Source organism: Chiloscyllium plagiosum, unplaced genomic scaffold (genome assembly GCF_037043375.1).
Source record: "Chiloscyllium plagiosum isolate Xiang-an unplaced genomic scaffold, Cpla_swu_hap1 HiC_scaffold_23, whole genome shotgun sequence".
Taxonomy (NCBI): Eukaryota; Metazoa; Chordata; class Chondrichthyes; order Orectolobiformes; family Hemiscylliidae; genus Chiloscyllium; species Chiloscyllium plagiosum.
This window is the reverse complement of record NW_028270161.1, coordinates 37,933,181-37,953,190: the sequence shown is the minus strand read 5'-3', so window position 1 is coordinate 37,953,190 and position 20,010 is coordinate 37,933,181.

Here is a 20,010-nt window from a genome sequence, read left to right as displayed (position 1 = left end):
TCTTTCAGCGAAGGCGGGAGACAGCCCTGACTATATGCGTAGTTATACATGTCCATAAGTGGACCAGCCAATATTTCTGTAAATTCTTTATAGAATTCAGCTTGAAAACCATCTGGGCCGGTGCCATACCGCTCTGAAGTTGCCTGATTGCGTCAAGTATTTCTTGGACTGTTAGGGGAGCATTTAAGACCGATATCTGTTCCGGAGTTAGGCCCGGAAAGGTCAAATTGTTAAAAAATGATTGCATCCTCCTAGTCCTGTCTTCACAATCCTACGATTTATATAAATCAGAATAAAATTTTCTAAAGATTGCATTAATCTTTTTATGATCATGAGTCAAAATACCTGTACTTTCCTTGATAGATGTGATAGTTTGAGGGGCCTTTTTTTTCTTTGCAAGAAATGCTAAGTATCTACCTGGTTTGTCGCCAAATTCATATAACCTTTGTTTTGCAAATAATATTTCCCTCTTAGCCGTTTGGGTAAGCATAGTGTTTAGAGCTGTCCTAAGGGCCGTAATCCTTTGCAATTTAATAATAGGTCTATCGGCGTATGCTGTTTCAGCTGCTTTTAAGTGAGCTTCGAGCAGACGCTGTTGTTCTCCCTTTAATTTTTTCTGGGTCACTGAGTAGGAGATGATAAAACCTCGCGCGTAAGCTTTGATGGTCTCCCACATCATTGATGGGTTGCTAGCTGTACCTAAATTAATTTCTAAAAAAGTTTTAAATTCTTGAGAGAAGTACTTTACAAATTTACTATCTTTCATTAGGAAGGGGTCTAGACGCCAATGCCGAGGGGATGTCCCGCTGTTCCTCGCTTTGGTTTCCATATATACAGCAGCATGGTCGGAAATTGCTATACTACCTATTTTACAGGATGATATGGAATTTTAAAAAATCGAGGGGGCAAAAAACATATCGATTCTGGTATGATATTTATGTGGATTGGAGTAAAAAGAAAAATCTCTGCCCGATAGATGAAGGCATCTCCATACATCTACTAGTCCTAATTCTTTGTTCAAATCCACCAATTGTCTAAATCTGGGAGATATTCCTGCAGTACTCTTGGGAATCCTATCTATTTCCAGATCCATAATACAATTAAAATCTCCCCCTATAATTATATGACGGGCACCAAGAGCCATCAATTTTGAGAAGGCTTCCGTTATAAATTTAAAGGGGTGTGCCGGGGAGCAGTACAAATTTAAAATCCCATATTCCTCTCCATTTATAAGGGCTTTAATCAGAATATATTGTCCAGATTCGTCTTTTATCTGATTTAGGATTTTGAAAGGGAAATTCTTCCGAACAAGAATAACAACTGCTCTGCTTTTTGAGCTAAAAGAAGAAAAAAAGGCCTGATCAAATCCACCCTGTCGTAATTTCAAGTGTTCTTTATCCAACAGGTGTGTCTCCTGTAGGAGAGCTATATCAACTCTTTCTTTCTTAAGATTTGATAATATTTTCTTCCTTTTGACTGGCGAATTACTCCCCTTGATATTCCAGGTGCACCACTTAACCGACTGATCAACCATAATCATCCAGGCAAATCCGAGACCCCTCGGGAGGGGAAACCCTATCCAGAACATCCCGAGCATAGAGCATGTAAAGTTCACAAAAATAAAGGCTCTCTAATACACTCACAACAGTATAATAAAAAACTATTTCTAAATAATAAAAAAAGATGTATTTAAATGGAGATTTTCCCCCTTGTTCCCAGGGGGTGTCACTTCCTTTCCAAAGGTCCATTGTATCCTCTCCCAACCAATGCCCTACCCTTGATCCAGGCGCTCCTCAATAGGATGAGGAGAATTCAGATATAATACAAAGCGAGAGTTAACAGTGAGCACCCTAACCCCACCCCCCCCCCCCACCCACACCAACACCTGGATATATTTGGTAATGTTAATACCATGTATAAACATATATAACTATAAAATTACAACCTTAGCAAATAATAATTAAATATAATAATACAAAATAACAAGGGAAAACAACCCCGCTCCTAGAGACAGAGGTAAAATAGAATAAGGTAACCACCTCCCCCCACCAACATTAACTAAACCCCCCGGCTTACTACATACATACATAGAATAATAAAAAAAAGCAACCCCAAGGGGGGGAGAAAATCGTTAATAAGAGAACAAATAAATAAATCCCTCTCCCCACCCCCCAAGATAATATTAAACAGTAAGGTAAGAAAAAAGAAAAAGGGGGAGGATATAAACCAGAGTGGGGGAAAGGCAAACCAACATCCATTATCTCTTACAATTTATCTAAGAGAGTCCAAGAATTCCTTAGCCTTTTCTGGCGATCCGAAGTTATACATGGATCCTACATGGTTGAAGTGTAGCGTCGCTGGGTAGCGTAAGGAGTACTGAATATTTAAGTCCCTTAAACTCTTCTTCACCTCATCAAATGCCTTCCTCTTTCGGACCAGAGCTGGGGAAAAGTCCTGGAATAACATGATCTTGTATCCTTTATAGATCATGGCTTGGGAATCTTTTCCAAGATTTCTAGAGGCTTCTAGGAGTATCTGCCTCTCCCTATAGCTCTGCAGCCGGAACAGGACCGGGCGGGGATGCTGGTTCGAGCCGGGCCCGCGTATTGCGACCCGGTAGGCCCATTCCACCCTTACCTGGCCTGATCCAGCCTCCAAATTTAAAAGCTGTGGCAGCCACTGTTCGAGAAACGCTGTAAGCTGGCCTTCCTCTTCCCGTTCGGGAAGGCCCAGCAAATGAATATTTTTTCAACGACCTCGATTATCGAGGTCATCAATATAGTTCTCTAAGATCCGGACTCGCTGTTCGAGAGTCCGGACCCGATCCACGGCCAATTGCGCTGTAGTTTCGGAGGTCGCGGCCTTTAGCTCCGCCCCTCCGACTCGGCGCTCGAATACTTTAATGTCTCGGTCGTTCTTTTACAGCGCGGCCAAGAGTGAATCTCATCGACTTCGGGATTCTTCAATGAAAGCGTTGATCTTCGCATCCAGTTTGGAGATGATTTCCACAAGGCTCGCCACCATAGGTAAGTCCCCCGGGGCGGCTGTGGACGCCTCAGCTGCAGCTGGAGAGGGTGGGGGAAGGGTTCCTGCTTGCTGAGAGTCATTTAGTAATTTTTACTAAAGATTAGATTGTTTAAATTTAATACTAAGCAACTAATTAAATTAAACAGCTATTTTAAATGATTTGGTGAGTGTGGTGGGAGTGGGTGACCCACTTTGCCCAAGTCTTGGGAGGAGCACTATAGACTCAGACTTGCTGGGTCGCCGCCATCTTGGATCCCCCATGAAGGGCCCATCTACTCAAGCTCACCCCTTTCCTGAGGCGTGGTGACCCTCAGGTTAAACTCAGGACCAGTGATCTCTCTCAAATGAGTATGAAACCATGTGATCCTCTGGGAGTGTGATAACTTCACCTACAGCTGTTCTAGAGAAAATGATTGATGGCTATGTTGAATCTTCTGAGTTTCAAGCAAGCCTGAAGATGTATATACGGTTGAGGAACTTCCTATAAATCCAAATCCTGGTTAAGGTGATCAAGAAGATCTCCCTGCATTATTTGAAAATGTCATTGTTGATGGTGAAATGCAACTTGCTGTTGGAGTTCCTGAGCTACTGTTGTCTGGAGAGGAGCAATTTCAAGCTGAAGAGACTGTGGAAATAGTTCCATTACCTAGAGAAAGAGAAATTCCTGCAGGACTAACAGGAACATCATTATTCCTTCATTGTTAAATTCCTTTTTCTTCTCTTCATTCACTTGTGCATATATGAATGAGCCAGTATTTCATTTCTCATTTGTTGTAACACTGGAAGATACAAGTGTACAATTCTTCACAGGAGCTGACAGATCTTCAATTTTAAAGCAAGAACAACTACTAAGTTAACCTTTCCCCACAGTGCAACCAAGTAGAAGAATAAGAAAGCAGAGAAAATGAGTATCTCTGTCTATGATCTTTCTACAGTTACCAGAAATGGAGATCCCAGTCCGTGACATCTATGTCTCCCAACGAGTACTAGATCAGTCCTCCTCCAAATCCTCCCTCAGATATTGTGGGTGAAGGGAATAGGAGTGGGATGAAAAAATAATTAGAACATTGGTAGTGCAAACATGAGGGGAAGTATAGTTTCTAAGGTTAATGGTTATATGTGGAACTAGACTGCATCCTCAGTGATGTCAGAGCACATGGAACTGAGACCTGAATGAACAAGGTTCCAGTGAAGTCCTGCTGAACCATGTCTTTGTAAGTAGTGTGAATAGTTAGTAAATGTCCATCAGTTTGTACAGTCCTTCTTTGTCTACAGCTCCCAGAATCTGCTCATGACATTAATTCAGTCACAGTGTTCATAAAACTAGAAGTAAACTACTGTGGATGTAGAGATCTGAAATAAAAATAGAAAATCTAAAGAAAATCAGCAGGGGTAGCATCATCTGTGCAGAGGGAATTAGTTAATCTTTCATATCCAAAAACTTTCCTCATTAAACCAGCACATAAATGTATGTTAATCTGATTGAGCTCAGTTTCGTTTATGGTTCTCCAGCAGATGGCCATGAAGGTGCTCTATACATTTTCACTTGTATTTGTGTAAATTCCTTCCACATGTCTCCACCATGTTGAAGGTCCGTTGCTGTGTGTTTTCTGATAATGATTGCACTATTCCTTGATGAAATCACAACTGACATTGTAAAAGCCCTCGACTGAATAAACAGAGTTTTCTTAAACCTTTCTGATTGCTTCCACTTTCTCCCCCTCACTCATGTTGGGCACCTCCTGGTGGGAAAGACTGGAACTTGTTATGGTTGCTGAGGAAAATGTGAAATGTTCAACATTTCGCCTGCAGTTGCATTGCTAAGAATTTAGACACGGAGTCAATTCTTGAAGAGTCAATATAGAATACATGTTTAATGGCAGTACTGTGAAATATAATTTCTCAGGTTAAAATAAACAACTTTATAGTCTAAAACAGCACAAATTATCTGTTCAATGTCAGCTTTAGGATGGCTGCCTGCCCTCTTTGCTGATGTTTGTCAGTAACCATGACCTGTAAACAGAGTGCATTTCTGCAGTTCCTCGCAGTTCAAAAGGCAGCACTAAGTCCCATCAGCTTCCTTCCTCATGCTAGGCCTTGTCTTTGCTGACAAAGCTTATTTTCCGACTGTGCTCTTTGCAGGTGGTTAGTGAGTTCTTTTCTGTACGGTACTATAGCCCATCATTCCAAATATGCAACTCAGTTTCTGCTTAATTACCTTGTAAGAATGTAGACAATGGCATGCGCATGTTTCTGCCCCTCATCTATCTAAAGATGTCAAAACTTATTTTTGTTCCACATCCTTAAAAAGTATGCGTGACATTCAAACATTACACTGGCACTTTACATTTCATAGAAATTTTCCTTAATTGACTTTTAGCTCTGCCGTTCCTGAAAAACTTCATTCCCTCAATCTACAGCTTTCTTTCCTGTAGCTTTCACCAGGGATTGCATAGCCCGTCAGTCCTGAAGTGCTGAACAAGAACCACCTTATTTGACCGGATATCTAGCAGTTAATACCTCCAAAACATGATTACTGAAATCTCTGGTACTGCTTTACTTCTGCATACGCTGTTCCACGTTTTCCACTTTCCTCAGTGGAAAGATTGCAGTCTAGTCTTCAGGAAAGTTAAAAATACAAGATTCTGTTTCATGCAAATTTCTAATGGACGGTCAAAATGTTTGGATACCTGACACCTTGTGTGTGCTTGACAGGTCTAAGGAATTGTTCTGATTGAAGATTGTTTTTTGATTTTATTTATTTATAATCACTTGTACTTGTTACAAATACAGTGAAAAGTGTCATTTAGTGTCACCACTCTCCACCACCATCTTGGAATGCAGGAAATAAAACAAACCGCAGACTAAAAAGTCAGAAAAATCAGACAATAAAGTTTTATGGTCTTATCTCAGTAAACTTGGGTGGTCTTTGCAGCAGCTCTCACTTGTAGCTCAGCCATAGGCCTGGAATGGGATTCCTCCACCCCGATGCCTCAAGTCCCTGCTGCTACAGTGGCGCCACTGCCATAACGGTGCTTACCTGCTCGAACAGAGTCTCCACTCTCCGGTGCCATCTTGTTGCCTCCAATGCTGCCAGTGCCATGAGATCACACTGGGCTGACCTCGCCAATACGGCCGCCACTAGTCTGCAGGATCTGCGCTGGGACCACACTCACCACCATTGCCGGCCCCTGCCATCAGGTGCCCGGGCCTAGGCACATGCCTAGAGCCTCAGCTCAGCCTGCGAGTCTGGACTAGGGGATTAACCCTAGCACCTGCTCCTTGCTCGCCGGGAGACCTTTGGGCTGGAGTGGTGCATCATCCACCTCATCCTGGCATTGCTGCCACTTTCTCCCTCAACATTTACTTGACCCCACTGCTCTCTGGGCCCTGCACCGCTTTCTTCAACCACCATCCCCGTTCTCGCCAATGCCACAGCCAATTCCGCTGAGGTGGAAAGGTAAGAGAAAAGACTTTAAAGAAAGAAAAGCAAAACTAAAAAGGGAAAAAGAGAAAAGAAAAGCGTACAGAAGATGATGAGCCCTGGGTTCAGGAGTCCGAACAGTGTTAGTGCCCATTCCAGGATAAATGCTGCTGCAATTTTGAGGTAACTTCAGCTTGCATGTTTACAAATTGTTATTAAGTTCACATTTAAAAAGGCTGATGTAACATTAAAAAGTGTCAGGTTAACCAGTTATATTATATTTCTAAATGAAGCAATGCAATTTAAAGTAAAATCAAACATTAATTTCTTAAAAGAAATAGGCCACCTTTCACAGTGCACATTCATCTGTGGTTACCATGGAAATATTGGTGAAGCACACAGTTTTTCGATGACTTGCATGTTGCATGCCTGTGATTTCAATTTAAATTGTGATCTGCTCTGCATAACTAAAGTGGAAATAGCCTGGAGAGAAATCACATCACTTAATTACTACCTAAAATATCAAGCAAAACAATCAATGGTAAAATTATACATTGTACAGTGAAAGCAACAATTCTAATTACAGTAAGATCATGAGTATAATGTTGTGTAGGAAGAGCAGAAACAATCCTAACATTGCTGCAATACAAAATCACTTCAAGTCACTGGGTTGTAGAAGCTTCTGTTCATTTTCATTTTCTGCTGGAAAAATAAATTCAAAAAACTCCCTTCAATACTTCTGAGCACTTCATAACTATTGGATAAGAGACATGTATAAATGTGCCATGATGTACCTTATCCACAGATAATAATACATTAGTCTTGATTTTGTCATATCCACTTTTTGGTGCTGATAGACCACTCATGTATATCAAGGAGTATTGATCAGGAAACCTAAGCACCTGAATTCCTCCAATTCTTCAAAAAAGCAAACATTTCTTTTTCAGTAGGTGAGCAGTTCATTTGTTTGGAAAACTAATATTTGGCATTATTCTGCTTCATGAAATGCTGGTCTTGCTACATCCCATTAAGATATATAAAAAAATGCTATAACACTTTCAATAGACCATCTCTTGGTATACTGCTTGATTGCATTGAAGATCTTGGAACTCCTGTTCATCTATGGCAGTAGCCCTTAGAGCCTTGTCTTCCTGGTTTTGTTGGCATTACTCATTTGTCTTCCTTATCCTCTTGTTTTGGATTCTCAGCGACCTACTACTGCTGCTGAATTAAGTCAGTCAAACATTTGGAATGGAAGTACTGATAGATGAAGAAATATCTGGAATTATATATTTGTTTTCCTTTTTGGATCTCAACATAATCAATGTATCTTTGGCACTTACCAGGCTGTCCATGACTCAGGTGAAAACCTGCCCTCAGCTACCTCTAGACAGTGAGGTATATCCTCCATGATCTATGACTGGTTTTCCATTTCCATGTTCTGCCAAGTGATACATCTTTGTAGCTTTAATCTTTGTTTCTCCTGCACACAGCAATTAGTTCAATCTGGCTTTTGGTGGTCCTGATTCACCATAGTGATAGCTGTACAAACGTGGACTGTAGACCTGGCAGAATGGTTTTATCTCCATGTCCTTAGCTTGCAGATGCATGGATTGCTGCATGGCTGCATATGGTGCAGTAATCTCCCCGTCTCCACTATTATTACCACCATCGCCACCATGAGTAGCATGATTATCACCAGATCACCATCACGGACTACCATCAGTACCACCATTATCAGTGCGACTACCATTGAGAGCACTGCCACAACTGTCTCTATCAGTACCACCAAAATCATGACCACCATCACTACCGTTACCACAATCACCATTACCTCCACCACCATCACCATTGGCAAAATAATCACCACCCTACCCACCTACCATCATCACCACAGATGATGAATCTTGGATGCCTTACCGATATGGTTGGAATGTTGGTGTTGGGAGGTGATGGAGTATGTTCACCGTTATTCTGCAGTAAATGTTCTTGTATTATAGTATTTTTCATTTTTCGTTTTGATTCCCTCAGTTGGGTGTGTTTGTATTGTGCAATGAAATGTGCAAATAAATATCATGCCCCTCCCTTTTGTACTGAACATCCTCTGTGACATCCTTTTTTACAAGCTGAGAAAGATTTGATTGGTAACTTTTCTTAACCCTGTACTTATCCCCTCTTCCTACATTTTCTCCTCTCCCCACATCACTGTCGATGATCTTCTCCTCTCCTCTGGTGTCTCCTCTGTCCTTCATCAATCTACCACTATTCTTTTCTCCCTTTGTCATTCCTGCTCTTCACCCTGATTTAGCTCTCATCCATGTCCCCAAGCTAGCCTTAGCCTCACACTCCCTCCCATTCAATTCATCTGTACTTTCCCCTTCCACAGCACACCTTACCACTCTGCTGCGTTCATCACCATAAACATATAATTCCCATTGATCCTTGACCCCTTGCACCTACCATTGTGATTCACCCCTCGGCAACGGCTACTTCCCTCCAGTTCTGAGAATCCTTCCAGTGCCCTCGATAACCTTACTCTTTAAATTCCATTCTCTATATTTTCTTTCTACAAATAAGCCTTTATTTGAATGTTTTGAGTTGAGCTCCACTTGCCTGGCCTGGTCAGCTTTACTGATATCAGCTAATGTGGCTGCCTGACTTGGGCAGGCCTGTTGACCCTGTCAGGCTTTACTGTATGCATCTAAGCATGAGTGCATTTAACTGAGGCTTCTCAGGTTTGATCTGCTTAATCTGGTCAGGCTTCACGTTGTGCACTGTGAGAGTCCAGGCAATTCAAACAGCTCGATTGTGAAGACCCCAAGTTTGTGAAGAAGATTTTACGCTCTGGGACTTGGAGGAATAACTCGATCCCATCAGATTCATGCTTCATATATGCAGTCTGGCTTATAAACACATGTTTCCTGTTTCTGTATGACAAGATCGCACCAGTGAACAATGGGATGGGGTGTCAATGAATATGGTAATGAATGGTAAAAAAAAAAAGGTTCCTGACTACTAAGGTTAGTAAAACTGCCAATCATGAAAGATTTTAAGAATGTAGTAGCAAGAAAACTAACCTGCCATCAGGATACTGAAATTTTGCAATTGAGTTTCCCACCCGGCCTTGTGAAAGCTCTTCTTGAGCTTGGAAGGTTGTTTGTGAGGTGTATCATTAATGGCTGCTTTGGTTGAGAAAGGGTTAACTTTCAGCATTTATTCTGCCAGGGCACATGAGAAAATCTGTCATATTTATATGACTATTCATGCTCATATTTATGTCACTCATTCAGCTGTTCTTTTAAAGTTTCCAGGTCTGTGCCTACTGCAGTTTGACACATTGTGAGCTGTTCAATGTCGCAGATGAGAACAATCTCAAATGAAATATGAGCCGATACAAAAAAGAAAGACGGTTACAGAAAGTAAATGGTCAAAATCGAGTAGTGGATTATGATTCATGGTTGCACTCATCTCCTTATGTTTTACATCTATTGGTTGCTCATTATGAATAGAATGAATGACCTCTTAAAATACTACACATATCTGGCAGATTACTGCTGGGATATATGACTAGAAATTGATATAATATGAATTTGTCCACCTGCACTTATTAGGCAAGACAGCAGATTAGAGCTTGGTGGAGATTTGTGCACAGCAGGTATTTGCTTTTACTTAATTTCACTGTAATGCAACGTTCTCTTTGCAGTGAATCGGTATGAAATTATTTATAATGTTAATTTTGTCAGGGTTCTAACGTGGAAAATGCTTGGGGTTCTGGCACATGCAGAAAATGAATTGTGGGCAGTGGAATGTGTGTTTTGGATTAGGTTGTGAATCATATTACTCATCAGAATGTGTATTAATCTTGTACATTCAATCAATCAGTCAAGATGTTCTATGTAAAATTAATTGCAAATTCTGTCAATCGCCTTATTGTGAATTCAAATTGTGAAGAAAATAGTGGCCACCATGCTGATGAAAAATGAGGAAAAATTGAAACCTAATCTAATGGGCATCCGACGGTAACAGATAATGACAGGGGGAGATAAAAATCCTGGAATGTGATTCCTAGAACCTGGAATAGCGGCAATCCATCAACACCAGAGCCATGATTGGAATCCCGTGATGGATGGACTATATTGAAGTTGGTCATTTTTGGTTTATATTCATTTGTTGTTTTCAAATTTCAGAATTTTTTTGATTATTTGGTTTAGGGGACTGACAGAAAATAGATCATTATCAGGTACAGTGTAGAGTTTTCTGCTGGAAGCTTTGGTGGGGGAGATATAAATTTAAGAGTTGAATTATTTTGTACCCAATAAAGGACGTACGCAACAGAAGATTTGTATTTGAAACCTTTATCACTGCAGGATGCCAATAAATACCTGTCTGAAATTACAGATTGATTTAATAACTAGCTGCTTTAAATCTTGATTTTATTTACGAAGGGTAAGTTTGTCCAGAAAGTTTGCAAAGAAGTGCCATAGCTGGAAGAATGATAACTATTCACCTCTTAAGTGGAAGCTCAAAAGCTGCTTGGCAGGTATACCAAGGGAATGCTGTTGATGGAAGAGAGGTGTCAGGTGGAAGCTTTTAATGGAAAGGAGCACCTTGCAGTACTGTGAGTGGTTACTGTCTGAGGAAAGTCTGATTATATCTTCCTGTCACCACTTCTGAATCATAAGCGAGGACTGCATATTCAGACAAGGTGAGTGCCAACATCTGGCATCACTCACCTACTGTGAAAGGAGGAAACCACAACTGTTTGCACACTCTGATGGAATAATCCACATGCGAACTCTTTTGGCTATAGTCACTAGCACAGCAACCAGTATTTGAGGTGCTGTGAACATAATGCTGCTCTTTTGCTCTTCCTCATACTTGTCATCCTTTTCTTCAAAATGTACTCACAAAGGAAATTAAAAGTGGACTTTTTTTGTTCTACAGCAAATACTTTTAAACCCGGATAACTCTGCATTTGTTTTTTTTCAGTGGAAGTCACTTTTGAATTCAGTGCTTTTTCCTTACTTCTGGTCTTCATATTGGTGCCTTGTACATAATGGATTAGGGAATGGGTGAAAAACAGAAAAACATTGTAATGATTAAGACATTGCCTTGCATTTTAACGAAATATAACAGGTTTGAATCAGGAAAGTTGGATGGCAGAGCTATCACAGGGACATTTTTAAGATGAGGTGTCACCCTCCATCCCAATCCCTTGGTCATCCTAGCGCCTAAATTCAGGTAATGTTTGATAAGAAAACCCAGGTCAGGGAGTTTGAATAGATCCATGGAAAAGCAGTTACAGTGGGCTGAATTTAACTTTTTTTGTCTAAATGTAATTATTTTTGGCTCAACCTGAATTACATTGAAATTTCAGGAGGGTGTCTTGCTGTAATGGATTTCTTACTGTATCTTATCAAATGCATCTCATGAATTGCCTTCTCTGCTCTTTGGCATCTTTCATTTCTGCATCAGGCCCCCATTTTACAAAGCACTGTTCCCAGAACAACTTGCCACTCACTGGATATCCCAGAATACACCAGTATCTCTTGCAGCCGTGACATGTTTAAAAGCCTGTTGTGCACCCGGACAATTTATGTCGGACATGGCAAACATGGGAATATTGTTGCCTTGCTTTGTGGGTGGGGATCTGGAGGTCCTGGTGGACAGGATGATGTAGAGGTGGGACCTATCCTTCTGCTAGGACATTAAGATAGCCCACGACACCAAACCATGCCAGCCTGGTCTGTGGTTGCCCCCACCCCCCCGAGGTCAGTGCAATCTCAGCCAACTGGAGGAATGCCCAACCCTGTAGTAAGAAGGTCACTTTCCTTCTCCACTCTGTTAGCTAGGATTTTCCAATATCTCACATTCACACTATTACTCATACAGCACCCATCTCCCACCAAGCCTTGTGCTCTACCGCTCTTCCTATTGCCTGCATTATCTTCGCTCACTCACTGTCACCTATCCCAACCACTGCCAGCACTATTCCTACCTGCTCTCTGCTTGAGATGGCTCCCCACATACATCAACAATAATGGCTGTGCTATCCATTTTTATCGACCGTAATACTTGCCCCTCTCGTTACATAACGGAACAGCCCACTATAGAACTGAGTTAAGACAGGTGGTGTGCTGTCTGTCCTTCAATTCCTCACCCCTTATAAACAGAAGATCCTGACTTTGACTGCCCCAGACAAGGCCTGGACTGATATTGAGGCTACCTGTGACTTATTGTGTCAGGAACATTGGAGCAAAGGCTATGTCCCTTGACTGCAGTGAGGACTGCTGACAACTATGACAAGCTTCTTGTCTTTTTGTGTGTGCTAAGTGGAGTGGCAAGACAGGAGTAATATGAGCCTGGTATGTCTGCTGAGGAGGCAAAACACAAATAGGCAAGGCATGGGTACTGTGAGAAACCAGGGAGACTCAGAGGATGTGAGTGATATGAGAAAGCAAGAACAGAGTGTGGAGATGCAGCCTGATCTAGCAGTGTGCATGTCCCTGAGTGCATAGTGTCCTTATAGCAGCATTCCATTGGTAGTTGTTGATGCATTCAGCAGTGTAGTGCAGAAATATTCTGTACATGGATCTGTCATGTGCCTTGAGAGTTGGCAAATATTGGTTGCCAATGTCGGGATGTGGCTGATGTCTTTGGAGTGTATCCTGAAATACTGCTGTTTGATTTCCACCATAGATGTTGTTTGGAGTAAAATGGTGAGTGAATCTACGAGGTTGTTTGATCTGATGTCTGAGTTGAGTTTTCCCATCACCCAGCTTGTTTGCCAAGTTTGGTAAAATGGGAGTGTTAATGTTAATAAGATGAATTGCACCCTTAACAAGCATTCATCCCTGTTTGTTGCATCTTATATGTTAGGTGAAAGAGGGCACTGCAAATGCTGGAGATTAGAGTCGAGATTGGTGTGGTGCTGGAAAAGCACAGCAGGTCAGACAGCATCCATAGAGCAGAATAAGGGCTTTTGCTCGAAACATCGATTTTCCTGCTCCTCGGATGCTGCCTGACCTGTGCTTTTCCAGCGTTTTATATGCTGCCAAGTGAGAATCTTACCACATAATTTCTGAAAAGCAATAAAGATGTCATTAGCTGATCTCAATGTCAAAATGCCTATTTTGCCATTAGCCACATCAATCAAGCCCCTATGAGATTCTGCCCCTATGTCAACAATGTTCCTGCTTAATCGGACATGTTTCAGACACATTCATTGTTAGAACAATGCAATACACCTGCTCAGAGGACAAGTGTAATGTACGATTGTTTTCTCTGTTGTGACACGATTTACTGGTCAATAGATACTGCACACACATGGATGACAACAGTTTTTAACTTAGTCACCAGGACAGGAAGGGGAAAGTAACAGCCTGCAAGTTGGAGTATTGCACATGATACCCCAATTCTGCTTTGTACTACATGTCCCAGGATGTAAGCTTGAATCAAACAGGACTACTATCAGATTAAACAAAGCCATATAATGAACTGAGAATGCAATTTTGTGATAAAAATAGACAGAGCATGTGTGACTGTTATGCCCTGCACTCAACCTATTTACACAGGTTGAACCAGAGCTCAAATGGGCCTTCACAAAATGGCCAAGAGATATTTATTTTTGGTGATAGAGCAGAAGAATTTCTCTGGACCCTCAGAAACATTCCTGAGCATACCTCTCCCCACAAGCTCTGGTTCATTGTAGGAACTGATTAAATTGTCACCCTCCAAAATTCAGTGAGCAGGACCTTGGCTCTGCAGATCACCAGCATAATAGAAATAAGGCTTAGCACTCTTAATAACTTGAGCCTTCCACAGTCAAATCTGGTGGCCTTAACCAATCATTGGCCCACTCTCTATCAGTCTCATATGTTATGATAAAAGAAATCTGCCCCAGAGAGTTCTTTGGTTTACTTTCTGGGAGACAGCAGAAATAGATAGAGGGTGGGCAGGCAAGGTCATGGTATTGCAGTCATTCAGCGTGTCGCAGCATTTTGTGGGTAATGATGATGTCTCACTGTTAGGACTAAAAGTGGTGGCTGACCTCCACATTAAGCCAGTAGGGGGGACCCAGTGCTGGAGGTGGCTGATAATGGCAATCTGAACCTAAGAGCTCTTGGCCAAGTCAGAAGACTGGCAGCTCAGTAGTGTGACTACTATCAGCAGCCCTTGTAGACGCTGCAACACCAGGGACGGGAAGCCCTTAAGAGAGTACACTCCTCACTTGTTGCACCCTTAAATATTTGAGTAGAGTCCAAATATATGGTTCCTGCTCTTATTGGACTACTTCAATTTTTATTTCTCCAAATACTTTGATTTCGCCTCTCAATTTTATTTACAACAGGATAGAAGATTAGATATAGCTTGACAGCAAATAAAACAAAGTATGAACTAACAGGTTTCAGCATCCATTGTGTCATTTTCATTCCAGAGTTCCTGAAATTAAAGTCTGGTTGGATGCAGGATCAAAGCTAGGACCAGGCAGGTAAACAACTGATAGGGTGAAGGCAGCTTGTTGAGGCCCAGTGATGCAGTTTCTGCAAATATGGCCTTTGCTGTTGGGGAGGGGTGGGGTGGGGAGGGTTGTGTGTGTTTGTCCATTGTGGCCCATAGACAGCCCATACAGGAGTTCCTGCTGCTTCTGGACGATTGCCAGGTTTGTCTGGGTGGTCTTAGTTTTCCCTTCAAATGGCAAGGCCCACCAATATGATAAAAATGCCTGCAGAGATAGGGAGTGGCCTATCACCCAGTCCTTGGATGAGCAGTCAATAATCTGCCAATCATAGTATGCCATAGCATTGGGAGACCTTGGACTCCTCTCGATATTCTCTTCTGCTACTTTGCCAGCTTTACCACCTTGTCACCAAGGTTCCAGGAAATTTCAGCTCTTGCCGTTTGATTGATACACTCTCTCTGGGTTGTTTGACTTTAAGGCAGAAAAGGTAAACCTCTGATGTCACATCCATAATAACCCACTAAAAAGAGTGACTACTGATGCTGAGCCTGAACATGTATAAAATTCATTCAAAAGCCCAATTATACTGTGCTGTCATGACTAAAGAAGTCAAACCCATTGCAGGCAATTTCATTGATCCCTTCCTCTTTTAATTAAATGTTGGAACACCCACTGGAGCTATCATTCAGGTGTGCCATTTGATTGACCTTTTATATGCTATACATGTCATAAAGCAACCATCTGGAAACAGGCAGCACTGCTAATGGCGAAAACTTTGTCTGTGTGTTGCATGTAGCAAAATCATAAATACATTTATAAACACCATGTTTATGCTTTTGCTGTATGCAGTACACAAAAGAAAACATTCCCTCATGCTGTAATTAAATTCTGCTCTCCTTATAAACAGCTTATTAGTCCATTAAGGTCTTGGCACCTTTTCTCAAATTGTTGTAATAATATCCCACACGAAAACTTTGCACAGGAATCCTTTTTAGATGTTTAGATGTGGTCAGCCATTCTCCTAAATTTTTTCACCCTTAACTATTTGAGTAGAGTCTAAATATTCAATTCCTGCTCGTGTTGGACTACTTCAGCTTTTATTTCTCCAAATACTTTGATTTCGCCTCTCAATTTTATTTACAACAGGACAGAAGATTAGATATAGCTTGGCAGAAAATAAAGCACCCACTAACACTTCTGTATTAAAGTTTGAACTAACAGGTTTCAGCATCCATTGCCTCACTTTAGTTCCAGAGTTCCTGAAATTAAAGTGATTTTTCAAAAAGAAAGAAATGTAGACCTAAAATTATGAATATGATCACCTGACTGTAGATTGAGGGATGTTCAGGAACCCATTGGTGAATACGCAAATTGTCTGAATTGAAACCACCATTTTATCCAAAGACAGTATAACTAGTCAACTGAGTTAGGCATTCAGAAACTTGGATCTCCTGATTTAATTTACACTTGTCAAAGATGTTGCCCACATTAGCCACACATGGTTGTTTGAATATTTCAGCTTGGAAAGACAACAAGACAGATTCAGGGATGCAGAAATGAACTGTATTTCAGTGTCTGCTTGGCAAAGTGGCAGACAGAAAAAGAAATAGATTGTTATCAGCAAACACCGAGAGACTCCCTCTCTTCCTGTTTTTTCCTCAGCATCTCAAAAGGCAATAATGATAATAAAACAAATCAGAGAAACAAGGATTCTACACATGCCGATACTGCTGAGGATACAAGACATCAACTATACAGCTGTGATTTCAGGTTCAACTTTAACAACTGAAAGAATCAAAAACTTCTTAAACTGCTGATTGTTGATCTTCCTTTCTTATCAGCCAATCTGTCCGTTATAAATTTTATTGCTGTGTTTGTTGCCAAATTTCATTATTTTTTTCCCCAGGTTAGTAAGTAATAAAATTCTTCTTTCTTTCACCAACTGGTACCTTAATTCAGGATAGTACTGTATTTTAACTGAAATATGATATAGCAACATGTGAAAAAGAATCAAAGGTGTTGCTGTGGCTGACCCAAGGGAGTTTAAAAGAGGGATGTTGATTCATCACTCCCAACCTAGCTGTTATAACACATCTATCTTTATATGCAAATACTTATTTGCTTGGTTTAGGAGTTGACCTGCTTTCAATTCATTAGTGTGTATGTATTTTTTAATCCATTAATGTTCACAGAAAATTCTGCATGAATATAAACTGATAAATAATTTTACATTTGCATCAACTTGCTAATATTGATGAATGGTGGAAATTCCTTTAGGTTCTTAATCCTCAATTACTGGACTTCTTTCTGTTGTCATGAGAAATTTAACAATTTATTTTAAGAAAGAAACTGAAATGAGCAGAATAACCTTTCTTGGCACAATCCTATCATAAATGAGGGATGTTTTTAAACACTATTCTGTCACTCTTGCTATTCAATAATAATGTGCTGATATAGCACCTTTCGCATTATAAAACAGCTCAAAGTATTGTTATAAAGCAAATTTGGCACTGAGCTACATGAGATGATATTATTCCAGTTGTGCAATAGCTTTGTCAAAATGTAGGAGTGCCTTCATGGACCTTAAAGCAACATTTGTAACTTCAACCCATAATTGCAGAATTTTGATCGGATTCTATAACTGTCTTCATATCAGATGAAACATAAAGTCAACATAGATCAGTTACTAAAACTGCACAGCATTGACCTTCTGTTCTTTTTATTGATTTCTTCACCACCCCTCAGCTAAGCAAACCAACTTACCCCTTCTGAGGAAGGGTCACTGGACGCAAACGTGAACACTGATTTCTTTCCGCAGATGCTGCCAGACCTACTGAGTTTTTCCAACAATTTCTGTTTTTTTTTGTTTCTGATGTTCCAGCATCTGCAATTCTTTCAGATTTTAATTTACCTCTTGACTATTTAGTAAGACCTGTCTGTATTCAAAACAAAATATTGGTAGTTGACCACACAACTCAGATGAATTTACACAGGTTCAAGTTATTATTATTACAAGAGATTTGTTCACTGGATAATTACCAGAGATTATCTAACCATATAATTTGAATTTAAAGACATTGCCATCAATTAAAATCCTAGAGGTAACCATTGTCTAGAAGCTGAACTGGACTGGAAATACAAATACTGGAAAATCCAGAGAGTGGGAATTCTGTGGTGAATAACTCACCTTCTGATTTCCCAAAGCTTATCGACAACCATCAGGCGCAAGTCAGGAGAAGCCCTCTACTTGCCTGGATAGGTGCAGCCCCAACAACATAAAAAAAGTTCAACATTATCCAGGACAGTGCAGCCTACTTGATTGGCATCTCATTCACCACCTTCAGAATTCATTTCCTTCTCCTCTTCCAAGAAGCATTGCAGCAAGATGCCAGGTCTCCTTCAAAAGCACCTTCCAAACTCTCAGGCACTACTATCTAGAAAGATAGAGACAGCCAATACATCCAAGTTCCCCCCTGAAAACTCTCACCGTGCTAACTTACATCAGAACATAAGAGATAAAAGCAAGGATGAGCCATTGAATTCTCCATCAATCAATGAGATCATGAATGATCTTCTCTACTTCTACTCCATCTTTCTGTATTATCTCCATATTCCTTGGTGTTTTTAACATTTAAAATTATGACAATCTCATTCTTGAACGCAACAACTGAACCTCCACATTTTTGCAAAGATTCACTACTCGTCAGAGTGAAAAAACTGCTGCTTATCTTGATCCTAAATGGCCTGGCCTTTATCTGACACTGTGTGTCCTGGTTTAAGATGCTTCCTAAACTCAGGCAAGCATTTTCCATGTTGATCTCAGTAAGGAAGTTGTATGTTTAAATAAGCTCACCCCATTTTTACACTAAACTCCACAGAAATAACGACTCAATTTATTTAATGTTTACTCAAAGGACAACCCCTCCATCCCAGAAATTATTTTGGTGAGCGTCTGTTGCACTTTGTCTCTGGTCATGATCTTCCTTTGGTAAGGAGACCAAAACTGTACACAATACTTCAGGTGTGTTCTCATCAAAGCTCTACAGAATTGCAGTAACACATCTTTACTCCTATACTCATATCTTCAAGCAATAAAATCTTGCATACAATTTTTCTTTTTAATTGCGAGCTTTATCTGTCTGCTTACCTCCATGAACAAGGACATGCAAGTCTCTTTGAAGTTCTACACTTCACAGCCTTCCACCATTTAAGTGATACTCTACATGAATGTTTCTGATTTGACAGCTGAACCTGAACAAACTGACCACAACTGACATGACCAATTTCTCAAAGATTCATGCAAAAGGTAATTGACCCCGTTACAATCCCAGCCGATGTTGTTAACATAGTAGTCACTCGGTGAAACATTGTCACATGAGGCTGCACTGTTTCTTTAATAACAATACAGAAGTTCATTGCACAGATGAAAACAAAATATAAAAAGCCATTTTGATATAGAAGACACTTGAAACACAGAGCAAAACATATTGAAAACATTACAAAAAATACTCCAAGTCATATTTAAAATAAGGGCAACTCTTGTTTTTAACGCTGATCAATTTATGAACTCTTTACCCTATGCCCTGGCTGATTTGTTGTTGAGATTGGCATTTGAAACAGTTCTCCTTTTGCTGACATCAGGGACGTGTCCTTGTAATCATTTATCAATTCCACAGTTCACTGCTTTGTTTGTCTACATTCTTTGATTATAACATGACAAACGTTTATGTATCTGCTATCATATTGAAAGGTGAATGGATTCAGGAACACATTAATTACCTTTGGAGAAAGATGTTTTGAATTGTAAAAATCATGTTATTTCTTTCATTGGTGATCATTAGCATAAACACAGAAAGCTAGAAGAATTCAAGAGGTAATGAAACCTTTATTAATTCAGCACTGGAATTTTTTTTTCTCATGTAGGAATGTTTCCTCAGTAGTCCAAGTTATTAAAGTGAACGGCATCTACATAGTCATAGAATATGGAAAGAGACTCTTGGTTCAAATAGGCCATTCCTGAAGAAGGGCCTGTGCCCGAAACGTCGAATCTCCTGTTCCCTGGATGCTGCCTGACCTGCTGTGCTGTTCCAGCAATAAA